At 37.8% G+C, this 21224-nt stretch overlaps 1 protein-coding gene across 1 annotated transcript in view; it reads left to right on the forward strand.

Moving 5' to 3' along the window:
- Positions 1-21224, forward strand: part of LOC145681193 (uncharacterized) — a 559037-nt gene that overhangs the window by 155740 nt on the left and 382073 nt on the right. The gene's annotated exons all lie outside the window — the stretch shown is intronic.

The following is a 21224-nucleotide window of genomic DNA, read 5'->3' on the forward strand; positions in this document are numbered from 1 at the left end:
GTGGAGACTGGAGGCGCCGCCACTCAGGGAAGTTGAATAATACGAACTACTAAAAGCAAGAACGAATCAAATCATTCAGAGCGCGTGAGTTTGATAGAATTAGCCAATGATATACTTAGCTACTGCCAGTAGCAGACGAAGCAGTTAGTTACAACTCTAGCCGGCAGTGTCGCAGTCACTTTCGTTGCATTGTGGGAATGATTTGAATTTCCATTAGTAATATAGTGAGTGATTCATCAGAGTAATCAGTGTAACATATGTCGTAGGGACATTGATTATGAAGATATAGATTGTTTCGGACAAGATGAAGATGTCATATGTATGAAGTTAGACTAAAGATTCGAAGTAAGTCAATGTTAATGAGTTTATGGCATAAGGCGGAATGAATAAGTTGTGATTATAGTACTTGTGCAGATAGAGAATAAACGGATCTAAATACGAAATTAGATTAGTTTAAATAGGTTACTAAACAAAACAAGTAAAAATATAATAATTCTGGTTGTCCATATTAAACGATTGTAACAATGTCTGAGTCAAAACATAATTATAGAAATTCCAACAGATTTTATACATTTGCTAGCTTCAACTGCAGCTGTCAAATCATGTTAGACCTGACCCGCTGCAACTCTTATGCTGAGATTTAGGATACTAACGCCATCTCGTGCGCAAAATCTCAATAATTTTTAGATTACCCGGTACATTTACTTGCAAGAAAATCTTGAAAGAGAAAACGAATGGTGTCCTGGACTGTACGAGGTGTGATTTGAAAGTTTTAAGACTCGGCTTGTAATTTAAAAATGGCAGTACTTACAGGCTATTATGATAGATCTCCTTCAAAGTAGTCCCCTGCTGAATGAACACACCAATTCCAACAGTGTTTCCATTTCTGGAAGCATTCCTGAAAATTATTTTCCCTGATGTGTGAAGCACTCTCTCCGTATTTGCTTGAATGTCCTCAATTGAGTCAAATCTCTTCCCTTTCAATGACAGTTTTAATTTAGGAAAGAGGTAGAAGTCGACCGGGGCCAAATCTGGGGAATACGGCGGTTGCGGAAGCAAAGGAATGTTGAATTTGGCCAAAAATTCCTGAATCATTGTCGTGGTTAAGAATCCAATACTTTTCCGCCGCACATTTTCGCGCAGACGCTGTAGGTCACTTTTGTAGTATCCCTGGTTGACTGTCTGCCCCCTAGGGGCAAATTCATGATGCACGATATCCTTAGAATAATAATAATAATAAAAAAAACACCAACATTGTCTTTACATTCGACCGACTTTGTCGCGCTTTCTTTGGTCTTGGTGAATCTGGGCTCTTCCACTGAGAAGGTTGGGCGTTTGTTTCTGGGTCATACTTTAAAAATCTTAGGCAGGTCGTAGAAATAACGCATAAGAATAACAACATTGTAGAAAGCTATTTATCAGATGAATTATATATAAAACACGGAATTCCACAAGGATCTATTCTAGAGCCTTTGCTCTTCCTTTTATATATTAATGATTTTGAAAAAAGCATATCTTCGGCAGATGTCACCCTTTTCGCTGACGATACCACTCTGCTAGTGAGTGGAAAAAATGAAAAATTATTGGAACAGAATGCTAGGCAAACACTAAGTGAAGTATCTCTTTGGATGAAAAACGATAATCTCTTTGTTAATGTTGAAAAATCCATTGCTATAAATTTTCATAATTTTCATAACAAGTGCAGTAAACCAATATACCCTAACCTATATCTGAACCAAAATAAAATTAACTATACAACACACTGTTCGTTTTTAGGTCTTACTATAGATCATAACCTGACATGGGAATTTCATATAGTGTCAGTTATTAATAAATTAAATAGAATATGTTATGCACTAAGGATTATTAGAAAGAAGGTAAATTTAAAATTAGCTAAAACCTTGTACCATTCGTGTTTTAACTCTATCTTGCAATATGGTATCATGTTCTGGGGAAATTCAAGTCAGAGATTTAATGTCTTCAAAATTCAGAAGAAAGCCATAGAAATACTTTGTGATAAGAAGCCGAATTTTTCTTGTAGACATTTGTTTAAGGAGGTTAATATACTTCCTTTGGCTAGTTTATATTTGTATCGTCTCTTTTTGTATTTGAAAGAACACTCATCGGCATTCGTAACAAATAAGGATGTACATAATCATAATACGCGAAATAAGAATGATTTTCATTTGTGTAATCACCGGTCAGCAATGTATCAAAAAAGTGTAAGTTATGGTGGTGTTAAGTTGTACAACATGTTGCCTATTGATATAAAGTATGAAGAAAATATGAAAAGGTTCAGACAAAATTTAAAATTATTTCTATTAGAAAATTCTTGTTATACGATTGAGGAGTACGTAAATATCATGACAAGGTAATATTACTTTATTTTACTCATGTAAATTTTTTGTACATATGACGCATGTTACACTTGAGGACATTCCTCGTACTTGTAAGTTCATACAAAAGAAATAAATACAATACAATACAATACTCATAAACCCATGATTCATCACCTGTTATTACCCTATTCAAGAAATCTGAGTCAATTTCAGCTCGATTCAACTGTTCTTGGGACACTTCAAGTCTGTGTTGTTTCTGCTCGTGTGACAACACTTTTGGAATAAATTTTGCGGACACACGACGCATGTTCAAATCATCAGTTAGAATTGACTGAACCGCATAGAAACTTAAATTCAGGTCTTCAGCCATCTCCCTGATTGTAAGTTTAAGGTTCAAGCGCACTAAATCGCCAACTTTTGCAATGTTTTCCGTAGGTTTTGATGTTGAAGGCCGGTCAGACTGGGGGTCATCCTCTACTGACTCGCGGCCATCTTTGAGTCTGTGAAACCAGACAAACACGTTTGACCGGCTCAGACATTTGTCTCCGAAAGCTATTGTTAAGAGTTCGTAAGTCTCCGAAGCAGATTTCCCAGTTTTTAAACAAAATTTCGCATAAACGCGTTGTTCCAATTTTTCATCCATTTTGCGCACTTAAAAATTCCGCCAAGACACACACACACACACACGCCCGCATTCAACTGGTTGCTACGCCGTGCTGAATAAAGATATCTCGGTGCATGTTTCAACATGACTCAAGGACACACCAAGCCACCGCTTCCATTCTAACGGGGGGGGGGGGGGCACTGTGGCTCAGTGGTAGAGCGCACACCTCTGGTGCTTGGGGTCCCGGGTTCGAGCCCAGCCCCCGCCAAGTGAACTTTGTGGTGGACAAACACCGTGTGCGTGGGTTTCCTCGGGGTTCTCCCGTTTCCTCCCACTTTCTTCATTCCACCATTTCATTCATTACTCATCATCACCGTCTCCTTTAGCCTAACCGGCATAAGCATGGGACGTAAAACCAAAGATTTCATTTCATTTCATTTTCCATTCTAACGGGCGATTATATCTACTCATCCTGAGCAGTGTTCCCAATTGTCTTAAAACTTTCTAGTCAGACCACTTATGATACAATTTATAAAGGTGCATAGCTCTAAAACTACCTAGTACCGTCGGACCTACCGTAGTCGGGTTAAGACTTCACTTTGGAACTAATATATATATCCTATCCAAAAAATCCTTGTTTTAGAATTCTAAGGTACTCACGCAACAATTTTTATAGAGGCAGTTTGGCTCCAGGGATATAATTTGAAGTACTCACCAACTACCTGTATAAACATTTTTCTGAAATACCTTAGGATTCTGAAACATTGATATTTAGGCAGGGCACATACCTAAGTGAAGTCGTGACCCAACTACCGTAGGTCCCATAGTTTTGGAGCTATAGACCTTTAAAGTTCATTTTTTCATATTTTCAGCAGCCTATAACTCCGAAAGGAAGCATTTGTGCACCCAGGTTGGTCTATACTTTTTATCTTATCTTGGTGTCACAAATCACCTCCCGAACCTTGTCGGTATTGGTTTGAAACACCCTGTATATATATATATATCGAAAGAGAGAGAGAGAGAGAGAGAGAGAGAGATTTAAAAAAAATGCACAATGTGCTTATCTCTTTCACAAACCTAACGCGTGTGTTGGTTTTTGTTGCTTATACTGCAGATCTTTACTTTATGTTTGTATAGGCTTTACATGTAACATTGGGTTGAAAATTTCGTAGGTATTCCTATTTTTGTGACCTTATTTTTGTCGTCTCTTTGTAACGCAGGATTCGTTCTTGTGATGTATATTTGAACTTTACCGTTCTGTGTTGGAGAGATAGGAAAAGAGAGAGAGGTAAAAGCTGCTTTTAGATGGTTTGCGAAAACTTTTCAGACCACTGCACAATCGATCTGCAGTGGTTTTCAAATGTTAGGCAGTTTGAGAGAGTTTTATCTGGGAGTCGAGTCCCTCCAAGATATTGTTGACAGGTGTCTTATTTCTCTTCGACGTCTCAACTCAACGGAACGTTCACATCGGAGAATATTTGGATATTTTTTCCTCCTTTTTCTTTTGAAAGAAATGTTCTAAAAAGAAAAAAAAAAATGGCTTCAGGACGGTCTTTTGAACATTGACTGTCGTCTTCAATACTTTCCATGTATGGTTTATGCATGTTATCAGTGATGCATTGTTTGCGTTTCGGTTTTTCTTTGCTTTCAAGGAAAAATGAAATTGGGTTTTTTACATTTTTCATATCTATGAAATTGTAAAGCGAGTGGATAGGAAAAAGCAAGAAATGTCCCCAATATTATTTACGTTTAGGGAAAAAGAAAATATTCGAAGATGACACATGTATCAGCCAGAATATCTATTGAGGTGAATAAAGTAATCTTTGTAAGCGTTTCGAGAGAATCGAGACACAATTATTTTGAAAACATAAACAAATTGAAACTGTCTGTGAAGCCTCCCACGAATTAAGATGAAACTGATACTAAAGTATACACTTATTGGGACTTACGCAGAGTCGTTCGTGATTAGTGCCATACTAAAAAGTTCGACTAACGTATATTTCCTGCAGTAGTCAGGCCTTTTTTATGACGCTAATCATACGTTAAAACGACTTTGCATAAGGCCCATTAAGGTGAAACTGATACTGAAGTATACACTTTATTAAGATGAAACTGAAGTATACATTTATTAAGATGAAGCTGATACCGAATTATACATTTTTTAAGATGAAACTGATACTGAAGTATACATTTATTAAGATGAAGCTGATACCGAATTATACATTTTAAAGAGGAAACTGATACTGAAGCATACATTTATTAAGATGAAACTGATACCGAATTATACATTTTTAAGAGGAAACTGATACTGAAGTATACATTTATTAAGATGAAACTGATACTGAAGTATTCATTTATTAAGATGAAGCTGATACCGAATTATACATTTTTAAGAGGAAACTGATACTGAAGTATACATTTATTAAGATGAAACTGATACTGAAGTATTCATTTATTAAGATGAAGCTGATACCGAATTATACATTTTAAAGAGGAAACTGATACTGAAGTATTCATTTATTAAGATGAAGCTGATACCGAATTATACATTTTAAAGAGGAAACTGATACTGAAGTATTCATTTATTAAGATGAAGCTGATACCGAATTATACATTTTAAAGGGGAAACTGATACTGAAGTATTCATTTATTAAGATGAAGCTGATACCGAATTATACATTTTAAAGAGGAAACTGATACTGAAGTATTCATTTATTAGGATGAAGCTGATACCGAATTATACATTTTAAAGAGGAAACTGATACTGAAGTATTCATTTATTAAGATGAAGCTGATACCGAATTATACATTTTTAAGAGGAAACTGATACTGAAGTATACATTTATTAAGATGAAACTGATACTGAAGTATTCATTTATTAAGATGAAGCTGATACCGAATTATACATTTTTAAGAGGAAACTGATACTGAAGTATACATTTATTAAGATGAAACTGATACTGAAGTATTCATTTATTAAGATGAAGCTGATACCGAATTATACATTTTTAAAGATGAAACTGATACTGAAGTATTCATTTATTAAGATGAAGCTGATACCGAATTATACATTTTTTAAGATGAAACTGATACTGAAGTATACACTTTATTAAGATGAAACTGATACTGAAGTATACACTTAAGATGAAAGTGATGCTGAAGTATTCATTTATTAATATGAAGGTGATACTGAAGTATACGCTAATCAAATCTTTCATTATGTCACTTAAGATGGTAATACACATTATGGTTAATAAGGTATAGCCAATTATCTAATTAACCCAGTGCAGTTTAATTTTTGACTATCATATTGTCGAAAGATAGGTCCAATTAACCGATAGTGTCGTCGAGCAGAAGATGAAAGTGATGGTGGATTGAGAATGAAATGAAATCAGTTTAACGTCCCACGGGCTAAGGGAGACGAATTAAGGCAAATGAATGATGAGAAAATAATTGGTGGAATGGGAATGTTTGAGAAAACGGGAGCACCTCGAGCAAACCCACGAACACGATGTTTACCTCAAACTTACTTGGCCGGGGATCGAACCACGTACCATAGCGCTTTACCGTTGAGACACCGTTTTTTTTAAGTATGCCGTGTGTTGTCAATAATATGGTTATTGATAGTTTTTTCTTGTGGTGGAGCATGTTTATTTATCCACACTTGTATATGAGAAACATACTGTTGAGTGGCGTATTGTATCCGCTATGGTCTGTCTTGCAACGGTGGTACACTTACTCCTAACAATGACATATAAAGTATAACATTGTCACACGTTCCTCTAACAGGGATACTCATATTAAATGTAATAAAATTTAAAAAAAGAAACTAAATTTCTTTTTACATTGAGAAATTACGGTAAGTTTCGAAGCTGTGTGAATCCAATATTCAGAGCGCAAAATTTCAGTCAGACGCACTCGCTAATCCAAAAATGATGCTTCCCAGTATTTCTCACGTACAAACTATAAGAGGTCTGTCCTCTCCCTTCCCCCCAATGCCTTTGGTTTGACAAAAAAAAAAATAATATTAAAATAAAATAAAATAAATAAAAAAAAAAATAAATAAAACTTCAGAGCATAAAATGTCAAAACCAGACAATTAGATTCAGGATAATCACTTTTGAAATGGACAATTCATATACTGTACATGTTAAAAAATATCTTACCTTAACACTTCACGTTCGTGTAACACTCTCTCTCTGCACTGAATTATCAGTTGTCGATTGCAGTTTTCGGATCAAAGTCCTTAAGTGAAGTGCAACTGATGGAAATCGTCAGCAAATCATCCAATGTGTCAGTCTTCAGTGAATTCCTGTAGACAGTCTTAATTCTGTTGATACTGCTGAAGCCTCTCTCAATGAAGCAGTACTCATAGGTAAAACTACACCAAATGTGACAATTGGAAGCAAATTTTGGAATCTTATAATAAAAGGAGGGGCGAGTTACAACGTTGTGAAGGCTTCACTTTCCATATCCGATGTGTCCATGTCCACCAGTAACACTTTAACATTCCGTGTTTTGTCTTACTCAGTGACAATTATTTTCGTGCGAAACAGAAACTGCATAGCCCTGTAAGTTTAGGCAGAAACCATTCCTACTGAACACTTGTCGCTAGCTCTGATTTCATCAATTGATCAGCAGATTCACCCCAATGGTACTTTTTTTTTGGGATATTGTCAGAAAAAAGTATTTTCGAGGAAACCACTCACTATTGAGAATATAACTAATTTCATAACAGAGGCGTGCCAAGAAATTAATAACAGTAAAAACCTCTATGCCAAAGTATGCTTGAGTGTAGAAGCCAGAATGTGTAAATGCTGAATGCTGGTATTTCGAGAACCTCAGAGATTGTACTTAATTTGCAATTCCTATATCGTCCTGATTGTGAACTCATAAAATTGTATTTTCGTAATCAAGAATTCATCATATAATGTGTAACTACTAATGAAGAAAACAAGAACTCTTAAAATTGTAAACCTACTTTTGCACCTCATATATATATTAAACCAAAATGTTTATGTGAACATGTAGTCTACTTCACTTGTTTTCAAGATAGTGGGGTACCTTTGGATCCCCCGAAACCTGCTGAGTTCCAGTTAATTGCGTATAGCAAGCACACCCTGTAGTCGTTGTAAGACTAAAGTTGTATCTCATTCGAATGGTAATGAAGTAAGCTTTCTGACGGTGTACAGGTTATTGCAATTATGCCTAAAAGAGGGAAGTAATAGAGGGAAAATATAAAACTTCCCTCTAAAATTCCTTGAGGGATATATCTCCAAAATATCTCCTATTATTGAATTTACACTATCACCAGGGCAACCCCCAGAAAAAAACTGAGTGGATAGTACACTCTATGCCGAGGATGTTGTTAAAGGTTCACGTTGTTATGAACAGTAGTTGCGAAAAAAAAATCATAATGTAATTGTACGCCGCGGGCCGGTATAAGCAATGTTGCTTGGGCCATGCGACTGTTTATTTCAATAGTGTTATTTAATAATAATTTATAATTGAATAATAACTAATTGCAATAACAATTAATTTACAATAACAGTATCATCGAAATATCATTACAAATACATACGAATATTCAAATACAGAAAACAGTGTAAAATAGCTTTCCTTAGGTTGTCTGGAGCTCTAAGGACTCCTGAATCCACCCCGCTTAGTTTGCCTGGAGATTTAAGAGATTCTTAACCCAACTCACTTCTTCTAGCTTGCCTGGGGCTCTAAGGCCTCCTGAATCCACCACATCTAGTTTCTCTGGGGCTCTGTGGAATTCCTAACCGCAACCACCTAGCTTGCGTGGAGCTCTGTGATTTTCTAACCTCTCTTTGCTTGCGTGGAGCATTAAGAATCCTAAGTCCACCCCACTTAGTGTGCCTGGAACTCTGTGGGGATTTTCCCTATGCTACCTGGCCCTTAGGAAACCTATTTTTCTAAACTATGAGAGATCTTTATATCTTTTATAGTGAAAATCGTATCATACCTTTTATATCTGGAAAATTTGTAATAACACTGGCAGTGGGAGAAAACGATTGTCATGTGTAATTACTCTGTCTTCTATCTGCTTAGCAAACCTTTACAATATATAAAACCTATTTCTGGCTGCCACTTACTATTTATGCTGTGATATCTGTCTACAGACAGATGGACGTATGAACAGAGTAGCCTGCTTTTATAATATCCATTCTGACGTATAGCATCTTTGCAAGACTAAACGTTTATATCAATATTGATCCCATGGAGTGTTTAGGTCTCACGGCCACTCGAAGAGTTGCTGTGTCGAATGTTTTAAGAAATCATATCTCTGAAACTACCCAGTGCATTGTCTATACTGTTTCTGGAAATCGCCGAAGTTAACCATTTCCAGACGTGGCCAGTACTTATACAGGGTGCGGCACGTAAAACCGGCCCGTCGTAATATTCTGGTATATTGTGTTTTTGGCAACACTTAAATAATCTACCTTCCTACCAAGAGATGGCGTGTCGAGGTCGGGTCGACTTACGTGACCTGCAGCAGTCACGTGCAGCCGCAGCCAGTGAAACTTGTCGAAACCAGTTGAGAAAAAGGCCTCGTTGTGTTAAGCCGGGTGAGTGTCAGTGTGTGATAATGCCGTATTCGATACCCTAGCGTGTTGCCATTGTTGAAGGGTTCATTCTCACTGGATCTTTTGTGAAAACAAAGAATTTGTTTCGGGAGAAATTTCCAGGACGTTCTGTGCCAGCAAAAATCACCATTCAGGAATTGATTGAAAAATGGCGGCGTACAGGATCGGTTCAAAATGCTCCCAGGAACAGACGACCATCTGTCTGCACACCTGAATTAAAGATGCAGGTGGAGGAGGTAATGACAAGAAGTCCTCGAAAGTCAACCAGGAGATTGAGTCAACAGGTTCATGCGAGTGAGAGAAGTTGCAGACGTGTTTTAAGGGGACTGAAGTTAAAACCGTACCGGATAAGTGTTGTGCAAGAACTGAAGGAGCCTGACCTGCAGAAGAGGGTGCATTTCTGTTCATGGCTGTTGAGCAATGTTGCCAGTGGTTTCTTGGATCCACTAATGCTCATCATGAGTGACGAGGCGTGGTTCCACCTGTCTGGGTACGTAAATTCCCAAAACAACCGGTATTGGTCGACAGAAAATCCACACGCAATCCACCAGGTACCCTTGCATGATGAGAAGATTGGTGTTTGGTGTGCCATTTCAGCCACACGCGTTATTGGGCCCATATTCTTTGAGACGACAGTGAACAGTGACGTATATATGGGAATCCTGGAGGAGTTTTATACACACTTGAACGAAGAGGAGCGTCAGTTATGTTACTTTCAGCAGGACGGTGCAACATGCCACACATTAGCTGTATCATTGTCCCTTGTGCATGAGATGTTTGCACCAGAGAGGACAATCAGCAAAGGTTTGTGGCCTCCTCGGTCACCAGACTTGTACACGTGTGACTTTTACTTATGAGGACTGTTAAAGGGAAGAGTATACGAAACAAATCCACACACAATTGAAGAACTCAAGACCAGGATCCAGGATGTCACCAATAGCATTACAACACAAGAACTGACAAGGGTATATATGAATCTCCTCAATCGTGCTCACATGTGTGTTGAAGTGGGCGGAGGACCTGCTGTGAAGGTGAGTAGTCATATTCAATACATTACATATCATTTATGTGTTGTAGTTAATCATATTCAATACATTACATTTCATTTTATGTGTTCACTTTACGGGCCGGTTTTACGTGCCGCACCCTGTATAAGTGTTTACTGAGGAAAGCCAGATGGCGTTGACAGTGTAATGTGTACTCAGCATCGTAATGAGAATGGACTGAAGGAAAAAGAGAGTAACTCGGGTCAAGGAAATAACAGATAGTGGCGACTGGACTTGCGATATGCTGACTGCTCATCCCTTAATTTAATATGCTGGACTCGCATTCATACCGGGAGCGCTACATATCCTGCACAATATTCTTGGGTTCCATAGAATTGCAGACGTACACTGCTACAGAGCGAAGGTGACCGTTTCCTTGGACGAAATCTGGGCTCACTCTTATGATCCATCTACCTTGAGTCACACTCTAATGAGTGCTTGCATGGAAGCATACTGGGTTTCCTCCAAAAATAATGCTTCCTGAGCAAGGTTCTATGAATGTGTTCATTCATGAGTAATTCTGCACCATTCCGTACATTACGAGCAGACGGTCGACGCAGCCTGGTACTGCAGTTCCTTCCAACATCACATTCTAGGACTCATTAGAAAGCAACAACCTTGACAACGCCGTCATCATTTTGCATGAGAATGCCAGTGTCGTACAACTGACGCTGTGCAAGATCTTCTGTGTAACTGACTGTGATAGGCGTAGGCACCCACTCTATTCCCCGGATAAGAATCTATGTGATTGTTTCACCAAGATGGAAGAAGTTTAGGAAGAGTTGAATTAGTGCTTAAAGTGACATCAGATGAGGTGACGGTATGGAACAAATATGACCACTTAGAGCAGTAATTAGGGATAGGCACCAGCGAGTTCGAGCGAGTTTTCTTCGAAATTCGACTCGACTCGAAACAGATCTTTGAGCTCGACTCGAGAACTCGGCTCGAAAAATTTCCTCCAACTCACTCGAGTTTCGAGTCGAGTCGAGCCAAAACGAGCCAAATCCTGTGTGTAGTTTTAAGTATTATCTTCAGGTCTCCTACATAGACAATATAAATATTCTATTATCAATGATTCAATTTACTACTCTAGAATTATTATTATTATTATTATTATTATTATTATTATTATTATTATTATTATTATTATTATTATTATTATTATTATTATTATTACAACACCGTGTATAAACATGAAAGATAAGTGGTTTGTATCTGAATACTAAAAACGAGTTGACTGCCGACATCGGTAGTCCTGAAGTCTAGGAGGCAAGGACATCATTCACGAGTTTCTGGATTTGAGTTCCGGAGAAGCAAGTACTCGGGCTCGAGCCTGAAATTATTAAAAGTTATAGGGTGCAGGCCAAACATGTTTAAAACTGCTCGGCCCGGGCTTAGGGTTGTCAGTGGCTCGGCTTACATCTCATTCAGTATCGATCCGAACTGAGAAGTGAGCTGATCCAACAATTCACCCAACAGAGCCGGCTCGAGCCGATCGCTTATTCCAACCGAGCCGACTCACGCTATCGGGTCAGTTAAGCCGAGTCAAATCGAACCGATGGACTCGTTTCAACCGAGTCTGCTCGAGCCAATGGCTCGCCCAAGCCGAGTCGAAGCGAATTGGTGGCTCATCACAACCAAGCCGGTTCAAGCCATCTGTACAATTGAATCAAGCCGAACCGGTTGACATCACTACCCGGTTGTGCTTCTACTTGGTCTCAAAATTCGACCGTGCAGGTTTCAGCTTTGAAGGTGAGAACTACAGTACCGGTATATACTTATATTAATGCTCACAACATTTGAGGCTGTCTCATTATAAATAGCTATTGTCGTCTCGTTATCGAGACGAGACGAGATGTGAGCAGTGTCCCCTGTCGTGAGCAACACTAAAAGTATTCGACATTACTGCTTACATTTCTCATGGCTGTCGCTTTCCAGGCTAATCAAGCCATGATTTCGAAACGAGTTAAAACAGATGAACGAACGAGCCGTATATCAAACTCCACTCGACTCGAGAAAATTACATTTCATCCGACTCGAATTTGAGTCAAATGTCGATATGAGTCGAGTTTTAGCTCGACTGGTGCCCATCCCTAGCAGTAATTTTGACAGAACCCTAAACAGCATCTCTACTCCTGACATTTTTGCACCATTTTCGAATTGAAAAATCTATAGAAAGAGAGACAGAGAGTGATTGAGTGAGGACTAATATGTAAATGTTTATGCTCCCCACTATCATCAGCCTAATAGAAATAAATATTTATAAATCAATGAATATTGTTTTTCGTTGTATTTCATTGTATTGTATTGTATTGTATTCCATTCAATAATATGAAAATTTTGAATTATGCTTATCATCACAATATTCGATAAATAATTACCAGCACATAATACAAATCCAGTGAACAGAAAATGTTTTGTGCAGCCGGTTTACGATATGAAAAATGAATTTTCTGTCAGCTCAAAGTGCAAAATTCTTATACTTTCTATATATTTCTAAGTGTGGACCTCTAAAAATATACAGAACACATTGTACATAGGCCTACTTTAAAACACGATTAGAATATTTAAACTATTTTTACCAATCTGGCTTCTGAACCTTAAGTCACAGTATCTGCCACAGTTTCTTATAAGGTCCATATTCCTTATTTTCTCGTTGTGACATCTTAGATGTCAGTTAACAGTTCTGTAGTCTACACTGCGCCTTCCTTTCGTAACCAAGACAACATACGGCTCAGGATTAAACACGCGTAAAAGGTACATTTTTTGAACACGCAAATTACAATTTAAATCAGTTTTTTACCGGTATGGCATACCGGCCTATTTTCTAACTTTCGGATGCATAACCGGCTCATACCGGCTCACTTTAAGCACTGAGTTGAATCATTCCTGACGACGTGATTCAAGTAAGCACTTGGACATCAGCCTGGTGAAATTCCGTCGTTTCTGATGCATTTAGTTGAGTGGAGGTACTAGTTCACAAAGAACGTTAAAATACAAGTGAACACACAATCAGTGCCTGCGATAAAAGACCCGCTGATATTGTACATCATCTACAGGTGTTTCAGAAGGTTATAGATCTGGCTAACGATTACGATACAGCACTGTAACTATATTTTACTCTCTAATAAAGCTAGGTAGGAATTACAACAGCGGTGCCACGTCTTTTCTTTCTTTCTTTTTTTTAATCGAACACTGCCGTCTAACAAGAAAAATGCGCTAAAGATTCTTAATTTCACAATGCTGTGCTTCAACTACATAACTTACTCGAAAAATAGTTATTTCATATTTGTAAATTTCATTTGACGATTGAAACTTTCCTAGTTATTTATTTTAATAGAATAAAATTTAATAGAACAAAATTTCCTAGTAAAATTTATTTTAATAGAATAACAGATACTAGTTGCCCTTCTTTCCAAATATACTACACTTAGTAATGGTTTTCTAATCACTTAAAACTCTTTAATATGGAGCAACATTGTTATATAATCAGAGATGTTTGTAGTAACCCTGCTAATTTTATTTCTCAAAACAATTGCTAGGATTACCGCAAATGACATTACTTGTTTTCTTCTTTTTGGCCAAGGAAGAAGGTCTGAAATATTCAAATGCAAGGTTAGTATATATGTAAACGTTACGTGTAGGGAGTTGAATAAACATACATATCCCATCAAGATATAGTACGAGAAAAATGATTACAAGTAATTGTTCGTTTTCATACGTGTTTTACCTCGAATTACAACATTACAAACTATACACTTGCAATTATTCATAAAGCTCATACGCATAAACTCTAGATCCATTGGTATGTATTACTGGGTTTTACGCATAATTTTAATTCTATTTGTAATGGTTTGTAATGTAATTCGAGGTAAAAGAGGTATGAAAGAACCGATTTCACTCATTATTCACTCCACTCCACTCATTTTTCTCGTACTATAATCTGATGGAGATATACATGCTCATCCAACTTCCTACATGTAACGTTTACATATGTATCAACTAGGAGTGGCCAATTCCGGAATTTTTACTTTTCGGAATTTGGAAAGTAAAATCGTAGAAATTTCGGAAATTAGAAAAGTTCGGATTTGGGAAGAATTCAGGAAGATAAGTTTTCTGAAATTCGGATTCCGGAAAATTTTGGCTATTCCTAGTATTAACCTTTCATTTCCATATTTGATTTGTTGCTTCGTTCCCATTTTCGAAAAAAAAAAAAAAAGTTGCCATGAATTTTGCGGTAACCCTCGTAGTACTCTATCAGCATGGCAAACGTAATTTCTAAAAGTTTCATCTCATGTTCCAATATTTTCTTTATAATTGACAGAGCTTCTTCGTTGTTGTATGGTTAGCGTACGTGTCTTTGAAGCTCAAGTGGTTCGGGTGCCACGTTAAGGGGGCAGACTACTAAATATTTTTCAAAAGCTATTAATCTTTTGCGAGTTTTCCGTAAGTGAAAAGAGATAATGAAATGTAACTTGCCTCAGTAATAGATAATATTATTCTACACCTCAAAATACGATTCGGAAGAATTTTCAGTGTTGCCATCCATAGAAATTACAGTATGACCAGAATTTGGATTACCCAAAAATCTAGGTTATGGCAGTGACTAGGAAAATGAACTCAACGGCAATTGATGACTTATCATGCTGTCTGCATTCCTTGTTAATTACTTTTTAAATAATATTGTATTTTAATTCTACTGATAATTAAAAATTATTTATTTTGTACTCTTTATTACAAAATAAATACAAATATTATTTAAAAAGTAATTAACAAAGAACACAGACAGCATGATAAGCCATCAATTGCCGTTGAGTTCATTTTTCTAGTCACTGCCATAACCTAGATTTGTGGGTAATTCAAATTCTACTCACACTGTAATTTCTATGGATGGCAACACTGAAAATTCTTCCGATTCGTATTTTCGGGTGTAGAATAACATTATCTATTATTGAGGTAAGTTTCATTTCATTATCTCTTTTCACTTACGAAAAACTGACAAAAGAAAAATGGTTAGCTTTTGAAAAATATTTAGTAGTCTGTCCCCTTAAGGTGTAGATCCAATTCTCTTAGCGTTGCTGTAGAGTCTTGCACATAACTGATAGAATGAGGGAAGTTTGATCCGAAAGCAGGAATACTAGTGCGATGCTATCACTCCTATCTGCGTTATGTGACATTTTAAAGAATATAATCTTTTTATCCACTTTGCATTGGTTTTTAGATCTTGTCAGTTTCTTGCTTTGTGTACAGAAAACAGTAGTATGTATGTGGATCCGTGGGAATAATGAATAGTGTATTTATGTACTTTTCACCTATCTGGTATCAAAGATGCAAGTGGTAGTAGTAATATTTAAAATGCTTTTAGACATGCTAAGTAATTTCACGTTTCTTCTTTAGAGAGGCAACGTTCTGTCTGTCATCTCTTCTCATTTTCTACTTTTCCTGGTTCATTTTCTGTTCGAAAATGCGAAGAAGCTCCTTTTTCCTGTTGTTAGTTACTGCAAAAAATGTATAAGAGTTTTTTTTCCTTTTCTATCTTTTTGTGGCATCCGTAAAAGTTGAACAAGTTAAAGCGGTTTCTAGCAAGAGGCTCTTGAGGATACTGTGGTCTTGCAGATGAAGCTCTATTTAGCATGTCATTATTTTTCTTCCTTTTTTGTTGGACCCACTTTAACATCAGCGATGCTTACAGGAGAAAGAAGTGTATCTGTTGAACGTATAGGCTAGGCTAGGCGATGAAGGCATCTAAAGAAAACAACAACAACAAAGTTTATGAGCGGAAATATCGACATGAAACTGAAGTAATAACTTATAAAACATTGTATGGAGGGTTAATTAAAGTGAGGCGTGGAACAAAGGTGCCGGTTTCTCTGAAACTTAGGGGGAGGGGGCATTCAGTTGTGTGTTTGGTTGAAGACAGGGGTCTAAGAAGGCATTCAAATTATGCCAAATATTGTATATTCATAAAAATACATATAACAATAATGTAACAATAAAAATACCTAGAAATGTTCATAAAAATACGCGAGGGGCACATATGAGCATTGGGGACCCGGCCCTTTGCCCCAGTATCTGTGCCCTTGGCGTGAAAGAAGGAAAATAGAGAGCGAAAGATTTAGAAATGTAAGTGTAGTAAAAAATGTTGAAAATTAAATGGGTGGATAAATTGTCGAATAAGGATTAGGCATTAGATTTCTGAGCTTTCGGCATCTGTGGCCATATTAGCCCGTTACGTGTGAGGAATGACGACCCTCGGTGATCAGACTATTCGAGGAAAGGGAAGGGAAAAAGGATTGGGAAAGGAGGACGCGGCCTGAGACCTGAGTGTTAGGTACCATCCCAACATTTTCCTGGTGTGAATGTTGAAAACCCAGGAAAACCTCATTCAGGATAGCTGGTCTGAAAGAGCTTTCACACTTTTCGACCGGGAATCGAACTAGGAACCGCTCGCACCAAAGACGAGAGCGCTAGCGACTAAGCTCCACGGGACCACAGTTATACAATAAAAAAAGAGTTGGAAGTGATATTTAAAAAAAAGATATACTGAATGCCATTTCGTTAAGAATAGAGTGAGTGACTGAACACATTATGAGACATGGAGGAATCACACACTATTAGTGGAAGGAATGGCAGAAGGGAATATATCTAGAAGAATACTGCGATTAAAATATACGGACCAAATATAAAAGTAACCAAGAAAGTTCGGTCGCTTTTTGTGGAGGTATGTGTTCAATTGGCCCTCACACCGTGAGTTGAATGCGAATGAAGATATGGCGAAGGTCAGTTGTTGGTGTGGGTATATCCAACATACTACTTGGTTGTGGTAGTTCAGTTACATCGTAAACTTACGTATGGACAGAGTGAACATGGGACGACCACAGAGCGTAATAAGGACGTGTATGCTGTATAAGTTCAAACTGGAGTCAAACGCCGCTGCAGCGGGGCGGAAGATATGCCAGGCCTTTGGTGAGGGTGTCGTGACTACGCGGACAGTGCAGCGGTAACAAGTTTAAGAACGGTGACGAAACGCTAGAAGACGTACCACGTACTGGAAGACCAACAGATGTAGAAAATAAAGATCTTCAGGCAGCAATTGGGGCGAACAGTGGCCAGACATGTGAGGAACTGGGACGACAATTCCGTGTGAGTGGAGAAACCATTCGGCAGCACCTCTATCAAGTTGGGAAGCACTACAAGTTAGGTCGATAGATCCCACATGATTTGACTCCGGGCCAGAAGGCAATGTGAGCAGACACCTGTATTTCTTTGCTGTCTCGTCTGAGGAAGGAGCCATTTCTGTACAGGGTGTTGACATGTGATGAAAAGTGGGTCCTGTACGAAGCTCGACGCGCCGTCTTCATTTGTTAGCATCCCATGAACCGTTTCAAAATAGTCGAAACCAGCACTGCACCATAAGAAGGTCCTCCTGTGGGTTTGGTGGACTGTTTGCATCATCGTGCGTTGGGAACTGCTACCTGCTGGTTAGAGCATCAATGCAACTGTGTACTGTCAGCAGTTGAGCCATATTCAAGAGAAACTGAAAACTTTGGAAGCAGCACTTCTGACTCGCAAATGGGTCCTCCTGTTACAAGACAACGCTAAGCCCCGTGGCTAGGATGACCCGGGACACCATTCTGCGTCTTGGATAGGAAACACTATTTCATTCGTCATACTCCCAGACATTGCACCGTCCGATTATCACCTGTTCCATTCATTGGACAATTAATCACCTTAGAGGACGCCAGTTCAAATTCCTAGTAGAGGTGCAAAATGCACTTGATACTTTCTTCGCTTCACGGCCCACCAAGTTTTACCGCGATGGAATTCTTGGCCTCCCATAACGTTGGCAGAAGGTCGTCGATGCTGATGGGGACTATTTTTGATCTTCCAGGTATCTTAGCTGATATATGTCTATGTTCGAAGGTTGTAGGTGAAAAAGCGACAGAACTTTCCTGGTTAGCTTTATAGTTCAAGATACAGGAAAAAAATATAAGATGTTCAACAATCCTATTTGTGATACAAAACTATCTCGCTTCTCAGTCTGTGAGTAACGCTAATATACTTCAAAATATTTGAGTTCTGGGTTGCATAAACATCTAGAAGAAAATATATTTAGATGTCCTTAATCCTTATTATAAATGCAATCACGCTAATTTCTAATATTTCACATTTAGATTAATAGATTTCGCTAGTTGCACTACCTTCTGCCTAACGCCAAAAGATGATGTTAGTGTTCAGGTAATTGCAAACAATCCAAAGACTTGGAGGAACAGTTACATTTAAATCTAAATTTTATACCCGTCTTGTATATAACGTAATTATAAAGAAGATACAAATTGAGTGAGCACACTACTCCAATTGTAAGACAGAAACAGTTTTTTTTTTCATTAAAATGAAAAAATGAAATGGCAATTGATTACATTCAACTATATTAATCTTTTAGCATACTTCTAACAGTTTGTGACACTAATTTCCACCGGAACCATTGACAATCCATACTAACAAGGATAATAATCGGATGAGAATTGGAAGGAATGTAGCCAATACTTGCATATAAAGGTACCAATCATCCGACATTTGACTGTGGAATTACAGAAAATCTAACTCAATACTACCCTCAGCGGAGTTTGAATCCGTAACTTCCAGATGTCAAACAAGAACGCGTGTGTATCACGAAGTGTTATCCTTATATACGAATAGTTTTCTAAAACTAAAATGAGTGCCTTCTTTCTAAAACATTACTGTACATTAAAAGAATACAGTTGTTTATAAATATTTTGCAGATGTTTACAGATAATTAAAATTATTTGGCGTATGTATACTTGTTACATGTTAACGAGCGAGATTTAGTTGTTTGCACCCTTTGGAAGCTGGGATTTAATGACGGTACGGGAACATGGTAAGTCTAAATATCGCCTTTGGGAACGTTGTTGATTGCGGATTTGCGGTTGAGAGATGTAGGAATTCGCCGGATGCTGTGTAACCCCCGGGCGGTTAATTATGTGTGGTAGCAAGTTCAGAGTTTGACCCTTCCTTTGATCTTTCATCTTGTTAGAGAGAGGCTTAGCAGTGTTGTGCGTTGACACAAGGGTAGCGCTTGGTATTCACCTGTGATCTACAAGCGTATCAAATAGTTTTTTTTTCTTTTAATCAAACTCTGGATATGCGTGTTTAATGTTCGAAGAGGAAAATAGTGCGCTGATGAATCTGTTACGTCATAGTTCGTAACCAATGGAACATACAGTGGTGTATTTGTTTCCCATTAGTGAAATGCAGCTTTGAAATAAATGAGGTCTAACGTGTTTGTATCTATAAATCGAATGGATCATGAAGGAAAACATTTCCGAGTTGATAGCTTACCTTAAGTTTTAAGATACTGGACGTTCATTACCACAGAAACAATAATCCACCAGTTGATCATATTGTGTGCTATGCAGGTTCACTCAATACTCTTATTACTTCCTCCCTCAGGTCTTGCATTTTCTTCCTATCTCTTTGTTAATGTAGAACAATGAACTAAGGCAATTCTATCAGGATTCTTTTTTCCCACTCTCTCAGGTTTTACTTTTATTTCCTATATTTTTTGTGGCATAGACGAGTGGGTTAAACCAATTCAATTAGAATTTTTAGTACCCACCTTCCTCAGAAGTTTCTTTTTCATCCATGTCTTTAGTGCTAAAGCAATTAATTTAGAATTCTTACCATCCCTCTCCCTCAGATTTTAACTTTCATTCCATCGCACAACAGAGATATGCTCCTCAACATAACTCACCACGCGACAATATGATATAAGGTAAACGTCGCAAGATACCCGTTTATGTCGAAAACGGAAAGAACGGGTAGCACCGAGATGATATCAAGATATCTAATATGCTGTAACACTAACTTGGATACAGCGTGAGGTATTGAAACGGGAAAGGAGTCCTGTGAAATCAGTGTCAGGTAAAATTGAAAACTAAAACCAATGCCCCAACTTCTGATAACGTGCCGAGCATGGTATGGATGTGAATAGGAATTCATGCGAGCAGAGGATAGAAAAACAACTGAAGTTATGTTGTTAACGCGATCAAACAGGTACGGAATCCGGAACACATGCATGACGCGACAAAGAAACACATACACATAGAGAGAAAGAAATCCGTGTGAATTGGTATGCTACACACACACACACACACACACACACACACACATATATATATATATATATATATATATATATATATATATATATATATATATATATGAGTGTGTGCATGTGTACGTACAGTATATAATGTACGACCGGAATAAAACAACGGTGTGGATAAGGCAACGCTGTGTTTTTTAGAACATGCTACACACTGCTACACAAATGTGCAGACAGGCACCATTTGCATATGACAACGCGTGTGGTGTGTCAAGATTGTACCTGTTGTTGAAAATCTCGGCAGTAGTAATGGTGAGTAAAACGAATGGGTGACACACAGCTCCCGCAAATACCAAGCACATTTGTTGACAGAAAATTCTGGGCACTCGCCTGTACAACACACACGCTGCCGTAGATTGAATCATAAGTCAGTTATGTTGTACCGAAAAGCAACGTCCTCCACTAATTCAGCTAGTTTCCACCCACATTGATGCATCATAT

Source organism: Thermobia domestica, chromosome 3 (genome assembly GCF_964235325.1).
Source record: "Thermobia domestica chromosome 3, izTheDome1.hap1.1, whole genome shotgun sequence".
In the NCBI taxonomy this organism is placed as follows: domain Eukaryota; kingdom Metazoa; phylum Arthropoda; class Insecta; order Zygentoma; family Lepismatidae; genus Thermobia; species Thermobia domestica.